Consider the following 11,367-nt stretch of genomic DNA (forward strand, 5'->3'; position numbering starts at 1 on the left):
TTTGGCTAAGGCCTTTGTGTGATGATGCTATCCTTTTGCCATTTATATGAGTTATATTTTATTCAATTTGGTTGATCAACATTTTTTGCAGCTCTTCAATTTATGGCTATTCATGCGACTATACTGTTTTTATTATTCTTGTTATTTAGCAAATTTCTTTTTGAATACACTGATGTGAATGCATAGTTCACAAGTCAGCACATCATAATGCAGTGAAACGAATCGTCCCGAAGGCGATGTGATCCTAGGGACCCGGAGGAGTCAGACAGGAAGATTCTGAATAGAAGTGAATAATCTTTAGCAAGCGCCATCTTTAATCTGAGTTTAATTTTTCCTTTCAGTGTAATGATTTAAAAAAGATAATGCAGTTGCTCGAGGTGAGGCTCGAACTCACAACCTCGGCATGGCTCAGTACAAGTATTGCTGTATAAGTACCGCGCGCTAATCGATTGCGCCACTGGAGCTCACACATACACCATGAGTCCAACTGCGTGACCTAGAGGTGACTTAATAGACGACAGGATCGTCATCAACATACCGTATGCAAGATCAGCTCACATGCAAACATGTTACCCTGATTACTACAATTACAGTGGAACCGGAAAAGATTCTATAATTGTCCTGTAACATAAAATTCAGTCTTTTGAAAACCACATTCAATTATATCTCGTCAGTTCCGACAAAGTCTAGGGGAATCTAATTGTTATGTCTCATAAGCACAAAGGAGGAATTTAGCCAGAAAATGATATGTTGGACCCAAGTTGGGGGAAGGTGGGTAGTTGGATATCTTACTTCAACTGTTTTCATTTTAGCTACAGACTATTCTCAACAGAGTACCTCGTGTGTACAAATGATTTAAATCATGTTACAGGGTGGATGAAGTGGGTGAGTGGTTAAGGTGGCGGACTGCCCATACAGTGTGCTCTGCATGTGTGGATACAAATCCCACCATCGTCAAAGTCCGATCATGTTGGTTTTTGAAGGTCAGCACTGCTCCCAGTATAATTACGCTCTCTTTCGAGACACATCCAGAAATCGTTAGATGATCCCATCTGGCTAATCCATTGTAGCAAATACATTAAATAAAATAGAGGGTGTTGTGTTTATTAGAAAGTTAGTCTTTCATGGAGAGCCCAGAAGAATGTCTTTCCTTCAAGCATGGCCTTCAACTTAGTTTGGATATCTGGAAGGAATAGAAAGCAGCTCTTACTACTAAAGTGTCAGCTGTTTGAAGAGCCATTTATTTATGTCTGCCCTGCACTGACATATCCCTTCTGATGAGTAGTTTCCTGTAAATGTCTCAGATTGCAGAGATACTAACTACTGATATCCATATCCTGAGTAATGTGAGTTCTTTAATATTCTCCTAAGAATATAGAGTTTTGCCACCTTCCACGAAAAGTGCCTTAAGAATGTAGTTTAATGTGTGCCTATATGTTGACATTCATAAGTACATAGGTTTCCACTCATACTCTGAAACTCACAGCTGGCCACATTCTGCCTTAAGACTACATATGGCACTCTGAGATATGGAAATCCTCCGGCTTTGTAGCTCAGTGGCAAAGCACGGATTTTTTGGAACCAGGGGACACGAGTTCAATCCTCATCAGGATCTTCTGTTTATCTTTTAAATCTTAACTCTTTTCAAGTTATTTCACCTAGGAATCACACCTCGTTTTAAGCTTGCTTATTGTCAACGTTCCCTTTTCTACTTTTATCTTAGCAAGAAGACTTGAATAATACCAGAGAACTACGACTCATTCGTCTCCCCTTCCGATTGCCTGACAAACGCCTGACAAACGCTGTTCTCAGCCTGCAAGGCAAAACCAGATAATAACTCAATGTTTACCGTCCCTTGGAAAGGTTGAGCGAGTATCTGACCTCTCTTTCTGCTCAATCTGCTTCCACATAACGAGCGTTATAGGGCTCGAGCAGTGGCACCTTGGAGATTTTAATTTATTTCCTCTCAAAACACTATAGCTCCCAGATACCTCGGCTCTCAGGAAAATGAGGTGAATCCTCAAAACCCCAGCCACCACTCACCATAAACTTCCTTTTCTCATGCTCTCTGTTCAAATGATACAACTTATCTTGTACTTAAAGTGAAAGTGAATGCAGGCAGACTTGTTTGATAGATTTGGTGACCTTGATTGGTTGGGATGGATAAAGAAGTGAACCTGGTGTCTCAAGAAGTAGAATCAGGATGGGGATGAGGAAAAGAGAAATTGAGCAGGGACCACAATCACAGGTTAGAGAAATACGTGTCATGAATGAAATCATTTTAAAAAGTTGACTTCTAGCAGGCATTATTTTTCAAAATTGCAGACAAATTAAAAATGAATTTTGTATTGGAGGAACAATCACAGCACACAAGAGGTACAATCTACTTTAGAGGAATAGCATATTTGGCTAAGGCCTTTGTGTGATGATGCTATCCTTTTGCCATTTATATGAGTTATATTTTATTCAATTTGGTTGATCAACATTTTTTGCAGCACTTCAATTTATGGCTATTCATGCGACTATACTGTTTTTATTATTCTTGTTATTTAGCAAATTTATTTTTGAATACACTGATGTGAATGCATAGTTCACAAGTCAGCACATCATAATGCAGTGAAACGAATCGTCCCGAAGGTGATGTGATCCTAGGGACCCGGAGGAGTTAGACAGGAAGATTCTGAATAGAAGTAAATAATCTTTAGCAAGCGCCATCTTTAATCTGAGTTTAATTTTTCCTTTCATTGAAATGATTTAAAAAAGTTAATGCAGTTGCTCCAGGTGAGGCTCGAACTCACAACCTCGGCATGGCTCAGTGCAAGTACTGCTGTATAAGTACCGCGCGCTAACCGATTGCGCCACTGGAGCTCACACAACACCATGAGTCCAACTGCGCCACCTAGAGGTGACTTAGTAGACGACAGGATCGTCATCAACATACCGTATGCAAGATCAGCTCACATGCAAACATGTTACCCTGATTACTACAATTACAGTGGAACCGGAAAAAATTCTATAATTGTCCTGTAACATAAAATTCAGTCTTTTGAAAACCACATTCAATTATATCTTGTCAGTTCCGACAAAGTCTAGGGGAATCTAATTGTTATGTCTCATAAGCACAAAGGAGGAATTTAGCCAGAAAATGATATGTTGGACCCAAGTTGGGGGAAGGTGGGTAGTTGGATATCTTACTTCAACTGTTTTCATTTTAGCTACAGACTAGTGTCAACAGAGTACCTCATGTGTACAAATGCTTTAAATCCTGTTACAGGGTGGATGAAGTGGGTGAGTGGTTAAGGTGGCGGACTGCCCATACAGTGTGCTCTGCATGTGTGGATACAAATCCCTCCATCGTCAAAGTCCGATCATGTTGGTTTTTGAAGGTCAGCACTGCTCCCAGTATAATCACGCTCTCTTTCGAGACACATCCAAAAATCGTTAGATGATCCCATCTGGCTAATCCATTGTAGCAAATACATTAAATAAAATAGAGGGTGTTGTGTTTATTAGAAAGTTAGTCTTTCATGGAGAGCCCAGAAGAATGTCTTTCCTTCAAGCATAGCCTTCAACTTAGTTTGGATATCTGGAAGGAATAGAAAGCAGCTCTTACTACTAAAGTGTCAGCTGTTTGAAGAGCCATTTATTTATGTCTGCCCTGCACTGACATATCCCTTCTGATGAGTAGTTTCCTGTAAATGTCTCAGATTGCAGAGATACTAACTACTGATATCCATATCCTGAGTAATGTGAGTTCTTTAATATTCTCCTAAGAATATAGAGTTTTGCCACCTTCCACGAAAAGTGCCTTAAGAATGTAGTTTAATGTGTGCCTATATGTTGACATTCATAAGTACATAGGTTTCCACTCATACTCTGAAACTCACAGCTGGCCACATTCTGCCTTAAGACTACATATGGCACTCTGAGATATGGAAATCCTCCGGCTTTGTAGCTCAGTGGCAAAGCACTGATTTTTTGGAACCAGGGGACACGAGTTCAATCCTCATCAGGATCTTCTGTTTATCTTTTAAATCTTAACTCTTTTCAAGTTATTTCACCTAGGAATCACACCTCGTTTTAAGCTTGCTTATTGTCAACGTTCCCTTTTCTACTTTTATCTTAGCAAGAAGACTTGAATAATACCAGAGAACTACGACTCATTCGTCTCCCCTTCCGATTGCCTGACAAACGCCTGACAAACGCTGTTCTCACCCTGCTAGGCAAAACCAGATAATAACTCAATGTTTACCGTCCCTTGGAAAGGTTGAGCGAGTATCTGACCTCTCTTTCTGCTCAATCTGCTTCCACATAACGAGCGTTATAGGGCTCGAGCAGTGGCACCTTGGAGATTTTAATTTCTTTCCTCTCAAAACACTATAGCTCCCAGATACCTCGGCTCTCAGGAAAATGAGGTGAATCCTCAAAACCCCAGCCACCACTCACCATAAACTTCCTTTTCTCATGCTCTCTGTTCAAATGATACAACTTATCTTGTACTTAAAGTGAAAGTGAATGCAGGCAGACTTGTTTGATAGATTTGGTGACCTTGATTGGTTGGGGTGGATAAAAAAGTGAACCTGGTGTCTCAAGAAGTAGAATCAGGATGGGGATGAGGAAAAGAGAAATTGAGCATGGACCACAATCACAGGTTAGAGAAATACGTGTCATGAATGAAATCATTTTAAAAAGTTGACTTCTAGCAGGCATTATTTTTAAAAATTGCAGACAAATTAAAAATGAATTTTGTATTGGAGGAACAATCACAGCACACAAGAGGTACAATCTACTTTAGAGGAATAGCATATTTGGCTAAGGCCTTTGTGTGATGATGCTATCCTTTTGCCATTTATATGAGTTATATTTTATTCAATTTGGTTGATCAACATTTTTTGCAGCTCTTCAATTTATGGCTATTCATGCGACTATACTGTTTTTATTATTCTTGTTATTTAGCAAATTTCTTTTTGAATACACTGATGTGAATGCATAGTTCACAAGTCAGCACATCATAATGCAGTGAAACGAATCGTCCCGAAGGCGATGTGATCCTAGGGACCCGGAGGAGTCAGACAGGAAGATTCTGAATAGAAGTGAATAATCTTTAGCAAGCGCCATCTTTAATCTGAGTTTAATTTTTCCTTTCAGTGTAATGATTTAAAAAAGATAATGCAGTTGCTCGAGGTGAGGCTCGAACTCACAACCTCGGCATGGCTCAGTACAAGTATTGCTGTATAAGTACCGCGCGCTAATCGATTGCGCCACTGGAGCTCACACATACACCATGAGTCCAACTGCGTGACCTAGAGGTGACTTAATAGACGACAGGATCGTCATCAACATACCGTATGCAAGATCAGCTCACATGCAAACATGTTACCCTGATTACTACAATTACAGTGGAACCGGAAAAGATTCTATAATTGTCCTGTAACATAAAATTCAGTCTTTTGAAAACCACATTCAATTATATCTCGTCAGTTCCGACAAAGTCTAGGGGAATCTAATTGTTATGTCTCATAAGCACAAAGGAGGAATTTAGCCAGAAAATGATATGTTGGACCCAAGTTGGGGGAAGGTGGGTAGTTGGATATCTTACTTCAACTGTTTTCATTTTAGCTACAGACTATTCTCAACAGAGTACCTCGTGTGTACAAATGATTTAAATCATGTTACAGGGTGGATGAAGTGGGTGAGTGGTTAAGGTGGCGGACTGCCCATACAGTGTGCTCTGCATGTGTGGATACAAATCCCACCATCGTCAAAGTCCGATCATGTTGGTTTTTGAAGGTCAGCACTGCTCCCAGTATAATTACGCTCTCTTTCGAGACACATCCAGAAATCGTTAGATGATCCCATCTGGCTAATCCATTGTAGCAAATACATTAAATAAAATAGAGGGTGTTGTGTTTATTAGAAAGTTAGTCTTTCATGGAGAGCCCAGAAGAATGTCTTTCCTTCAAGCATGGCCTTCAACTTAGTTTGGATATCTGGAAGGAATAGAAAGCAGCTCTTACTACTAAAGTGTCAGCTGTTTGAAGAGCCATTTATTTATGTCTGCCCTGCACTGACATATCCCTTCTGATGAGTAGTTTCCTGTAAATGTCTCAGATTGCAGAGATACTAACTACTGATATCCATATCCTGAGTAATGTGAGTTCTTTAATATTCTCCTAAGAATATAGAGTTTTGCCACCTTCCACGAAAAGTGCCTTAAGAATGTAGTTTAATGTGTGCCTATATGTTGACATTCATAAGTACATAGGTTTCCACTCATACTCTGAAACTCACAGCTGGCCACATTCTGCCTTAAGACTACATATGGCACTCTGAGATATGGAAATCCTCCGGCTTTGTAGCTCAGTGGCAAAGCACTGATTTTTTGGAACCAGGGGACACGAGTTCAATCCTCATCAGGATCTTCTGTTTATCTTTTAAATCTTAACTCTTTTCAAGTTATTTCACCTAGGAATCACACCTCGTTTTAAGCTTGCTTATTGTCAACGTTCCCTTTTCTACTTTTATCTTAGCAAGAAGACTTGAATAATACCAGAGAACTACGACTCATTCGTCTCCCCTTCCGATTGCCTGACAAACGCCTGACAAACGCTGTTCTCACCCTGCAAGGCAAAACCAGATAATAACTCAATGTTTACCGTCCCTTGGAAAGGTTGAGCGAGTATCTGACCTCTCTTTCTGCTCAATCTGCTTCCACATAACGAGCGTTATAGGGCTCGAGCAGTGGCACCTTGGAGATTTTAATTTATTTCCTCTCAAAACACTATAGCTCCCAGATACCTCGGCTCTCAGGAAAATGAGGTGAATCCTCAAAACCCCAGCCACCACTCACCATAAACTTCCTTTTCTCATGCTCTCTGTTCAAATGATACAACTTATCTTGTACTTAAAGTGAAAGTGAATGCAGGCAGACTTGTTTGATAGATTTGGTGACCTTGATTGGTTGGGGTGGATAAAAAAGTGAACCTGGTGTCTCAAGAAGTAGAATCAGGATGGGGATGAGGAAAAGAGAAATTGAGCATGGACCACAATCACAGGTTAGAGAAATACGTGCCATGAATGAAATCATTTTAAAAAGTTGACTTCTAGCAGGCATTATTTTTCAAAATTGCAGACAAATTAAAAATGAATTTTGTATTGGAGGAACAATCACAGCACACAAGAGGTACAATCTACTTTAGAGGAATAGCATATTTGGCTAAGGCCTTTGTGTGATGATGCTATCCTTTTGCCATTTATATGAGTTATATTTTATTCAATTTGGTTGATCAACATTTTTTGCAGCTCTTCAATTTATGGCTATTCATGCGACTATACTGTTTTTATTATTCTTGTTATTTAGCAAATTTCTTTTTGAATACACTGATGTGAATGCATAGTTCACAAGTCAGCACATCATAATGCAGTGAAACGAATCGTCCCGAAGGCGATGTGATCCTAGGGACCCGGAGGAGTCAGACAGGAAGATTCTGAATAGAAGTGAATAATCTTTAGCAAGCGCCATCTTTAATCTGAGTTTAATTTTTCCTTTCAGTGTAATGATTTAAAAAAGATAATGCAGTTGCTCGAGCTCACAACCTCGGCATGGCTCAGTGCAAGTATTGCTGTATAAGTACCGCGCGCTAATCGATTGCGCCACTGGAGCTCACACATACACCATGAGTCCAACTGCGTGACCTAGAGGTGACTTAATAGACGACAGGATCGTCATCAACATACCGTATGCAAGATCAGCTCACATGCAAACATGTTACCCTGATTACTACAATTACAGTGGAACCGGAAAAGATTCTATAATTGTCCTGTAACATAAAATTCAGTCTTTTGAAAACCACATTCAATTATATCTCGTCAGTTCCGACAAAGTCTAGGGGAATCTAATTGTAATGTCTCATAAGCACAAAGGAGGAATTTAGCCAGAAAATGATATGTTGGACCCAAGTTGGGGGAAGGTGGGTAGTTGGATATCTTACTTCAACTGTTTTCATTTTAGCTACAGACTAGTGTCAACAGAGTACCTCGTGTGTACAAATGCTTTAAATCATGTTACAGGGTGGATGAAGTGGGTGAGTGGTTAAGGTGGCGGACTGCCCATACAGTGTGCTCTGCATGTGTGGATACAAATCCCACCATCGTCAAAGTCCGATCATGTTGGTTTTTGAAGGTCAGCACTGCTCCCAGTATAATTACGCTCTCTTTCGAGACACATCCAGAAATCGTTAGATGATCCCATCTGGCTAATCCATTGTAGCAAATACATTAAATAAAATAGAGGGTGTTGTGTTTATTAGAAAGTTAGTCTTTCATGGAGAGCCCAGAAGAATGTCTTTCCTTCAAGCATGGCCTTCAACTTAGTTTGGATATCTGGAAGGAATAGAAAGCAGCTCTTACTACTAAAGTGTCAGCTGTTTGAAGAGCCATTTATTTATGTCTGCCCTGCACTGACATATCCCTTCTGATGAGCAGTTTCCTGTAAATGTCTCAGATTGCAGAGATACTAACTACTGATATCCATATCCTGAGTAATGTGAGTACTTTAATATTCTCCTAAGAATATAGAGTTTTGCCACCTTCCAAGAAAAGTGCCTTAAGAATGTAGTTTAATTTGTGCCTATATGTTGACATTCATAAGTACATAGGCTTCCACTCATACTCTGAAAGTCACAGCTGGCCACATTCTGCCTTAAGACTACATATGGCACTCTGAGATCGGAAACCGTCTGGCTTTGTAGCTCAGTGGCAAAGCACTAATTTTTTGGAACCAGGGGACACGAGTTCAATCCTCATCAGGGTCTTCTGTTTATCTTTTAAATCTTAACTCTTTTCAAGTTATTTCACCTAGGAATCACACCTCGTTTTAAGCTTGCTTATTGTCAACGTTCCCTTTTCTGCTTTTATCTTAACAAGAAGACTTGAATAATACCAGAGAACTACGACTCATTCGTCTCCCCTTCCGATTGCCTGACAAACGCTGTTCTCACCCTGCAAGGCAAAACCAGATAATAACTCAATGTTTACCGTCCCTTGGAAAGGTTGAGCGAGTATCTGACCTCTCTTTCTGCTCAATCTGCTTCCACATAACGAGCGTTATAGGGCTCGAGCAGTGGCACCTTGGAGATTTTAATTTCTTTCCTCTCAAAACACTATAGCTCCCAGATACCTCGGCTCTCAGGAAAATGAGGTGAATCCTCAAAACCCCAGCCACCACTCACCATAAACTTCCTTTTCTCATGCTCTCTGTTCAAATGATACAACTTATCTTGTACTTTAAGTGAAAGTGAATGCAGGCAGACTTGTTTGATAGATTTGGTGACCTTGATTGGTTGGGGTGGATAAAGAAGTGAACCTGGTGTCTCAAGAAGTAGAATCAGGATGGGGATGAGGAAAAGAGAAATTGAGCATGGACCACAATCACAGGTTAGAGAAATACGTGTCATGAATGAAATCATTTTAAAAAGTTGACTTCTAGCAGGCATTATTTTTCAAAATTGCAGACAAATTAAAAATGAATTTTGTATTGGAGGAACAATCACAGCACACAAGAGGTACAATCTACTTTAGAGGAATAGCATATTTGGCTAAGGCCTTTGTGTGATGATGCTATCCTTTTGCCATTTATATGAGTTATATTTTATTCAATTTGGTTGATCGACATTTTTTGCAGCTCTTCAATTTATGGCTATTCATGCGACTATACTGTTTTTATTATTCTTGTTATTTAGCAAATTTCTTTTTGAATACACTGATGTGAATGCATAGTTCACAAGTCAGCACATCATAATGCAGTGAAACGAATCGTCCCGAAGGCGATGTGATCCTAGGGACCCGGAGGAGTTAGACAGGAAGATTCTGAATAGAAGTAAATAATCTTTAGCAAGCGCCATCTTTAATCTGAGTTTAATTTTTCCTTTCATTGAAATGATTTAAAAAAGATAATGCAGTTGCTCCAGGTGAGGCTCAAACTCACAACCTCGGCATGGCTCAGTGCAAGTACTGCTGTATAAGTACCGCGCGCTAACCGATTGCGCCACTGGAGCTCACACATACACCATGAGTCCAACTGCGCCACCTAGAGGTGACTTAGTAGACGACAGGATCGTCATCAACATACCGTATGCAAGATCAGCTCACATGCAAACATGTTACCCTGATTACTACAATTACAGTGGAACCGGAAAAGATTCTATAATTGTCCTGTAACATAAAATTCAGTCTTTTGAAAACCACATTCAATTATATCTCGTCAGTTCCGACAAAGTCTAGGGGAATCTAATTGTTATGTCTCATAAGCACAAAGTAGGAATTTAGCCAGAAAATGATATGTTGGACCCAAGTTGGGGGAAGGTGGGTAGTTGGATATCTTACTTCAACTGTTTTCATTTTAGCTACAGATTAGTGTCAACAGAGTACCTCGTGTGTACAAATGCTTTAAATCCTGTTCCAGGGTGGATGAAGTGGGTGAGTGGTTAAGGTGGCGGACTGCCCATACAGTGTGCTCTGCATGTGTGGATACAAATCCCACCATCGTCAAAGTCCGATCATGTTGGTTTTTGAAGGTCAGCACTGCTCCCAGTATAATTACGCTCTCTTTCGAGACACATCCAGAAATCGTTAGATGATCCCATCTGGCTAATCCATTGTAGCAAATACATTAAATAAAATAGAGGGTGTTGTGTTTATTAGAAAGTTAGTCTTTCATGGAGAGCCCAGAAGAATGTCTTTCCTTCAAGCATGGCCTTCTACTTAGTTTGGATATCTGGAAGGAATAGAAAGCAGCTCTTACTACTAAAGTGTCAGCTGTTTGAAGAGCCATTTATTTATGTCTGCCCTGCACTGACATATCCCTTCTGATGAGTAGTTTCCTGTAAATGTCTCAGATTGCAGAGATACTAACTACTGATATCCATATCCTGAGTAATGTGAGTACTTTAATATTCTCCTAAGAATATAGAGTTTTGCCACCTTCCACGAAAAGTGCCTTAAGAATGTAGTTTAATGTGTGCCTATATGTTGACATTCATAAGTACATAGGTTTCCACTCATACTCTGAAACTCACAGCTGGCCACATTCTGCCTTAAGACTACATATGGCACTCTGAGATATGGAAAACCTCCGGCTTTGTAGCTCGGTGGCAAAGCACGGATTTTTTGGAACCAGGGGACACGAGTTCAATCCTCATCAGGATCTTCTGTTTATCTTTTAAATCTTAACTCTTTTCAAGTTATTTCACCTAGGAATCACACCTCGTTTTGAGCTTGCTTATTGTCAACGTTCCCTTTTCTGCTTTTATCTTAGCAAGAAGACTTGAATAATACCAGAGAACTACGACTCATTCGTCTCCCCTTCCA

General features: G+C 39.9%; 4 non-coding genes across 4 annotated transcripts; all 4 read right to left on the minus strand.

Moving 5' to 3' along the window:
* Positions 1 to 369: 369 nt before the first annotated feature.
* TRNAI-UAU (transfer RNA isoleucine (anticodon UAU)) lies at positions 370 to 464 on the minus strand. The gene is made up of 2 exons: positions 427 to 464; positions 370 to 405 (listed from the first exon to the last, which is right to left on the minus strand). It is a non-coding gene; the product is annotated as a tRNA-Ile (tRNA).
* A 2,309-nt stretch (positions 465 to 2,773) lies between these two features.
* Positions 2,774 to 2,868, minus strand: TRNAI-UAU (transfer RNA isoleucine (anticodon UAU)). The gene is made up of 2 exons: positions 2,831 to 2,868; positions 2,774 to 2,809 (listed from the first exon to the last, which is right to left on the minus strand). It is a non-coding gene; the product is annotated as a tRNA-Ile (tRNA).
* A 2,308-nt stretch (positions 2,869 to 5,176) lies between these two features.
* Positions 5,177 to 5,271, minus strand: TRNAI-UAU (transfer RNA isoleucine (anticodon UAU)). The gene is made up of 2 exons: positions 5,234 to 5,271; positions 5,177 to 5,212 (listed from the first exon to the last, which is right to left on the minus strand). It is a non-coding gene; the product is annotated as a tRNA-Ile (tRNA).
* A 4,689-nt stretch (positions 5,272 to 9,960) lies between these two features.
* Positions 9,961 to 10,055, minus strand: TRNAI-UAU (transfer RNA isoleucine (anticodon UAU)). The gene is made up of 2 exons: positions 10,018 to 10,055; positions 9,961 to 9,996 (listed from the first exon to the last, which is right to left on the minus strand). It is a non-coding gene; the product is annotated as a tRNA-Ile (tRNA).
* Positions 10,056 to 11,367: the final 1,312 nt, after the last annotated feature.

Source organism: Pleurodeles waltl, chromosome 6 (assembly GCF_031143425.1).
Source record: "Pleurodeles waltl isolate 20211129_DDA chromosome 6, aPleWal1.hap1.20221129, whole genome shotgun sequence".
NCBI lineage: Eukaryota > Metazoa > Chordata > Amphibia > Caudata > Salamandridae > Pleurodeles > Pleurodeles waltl.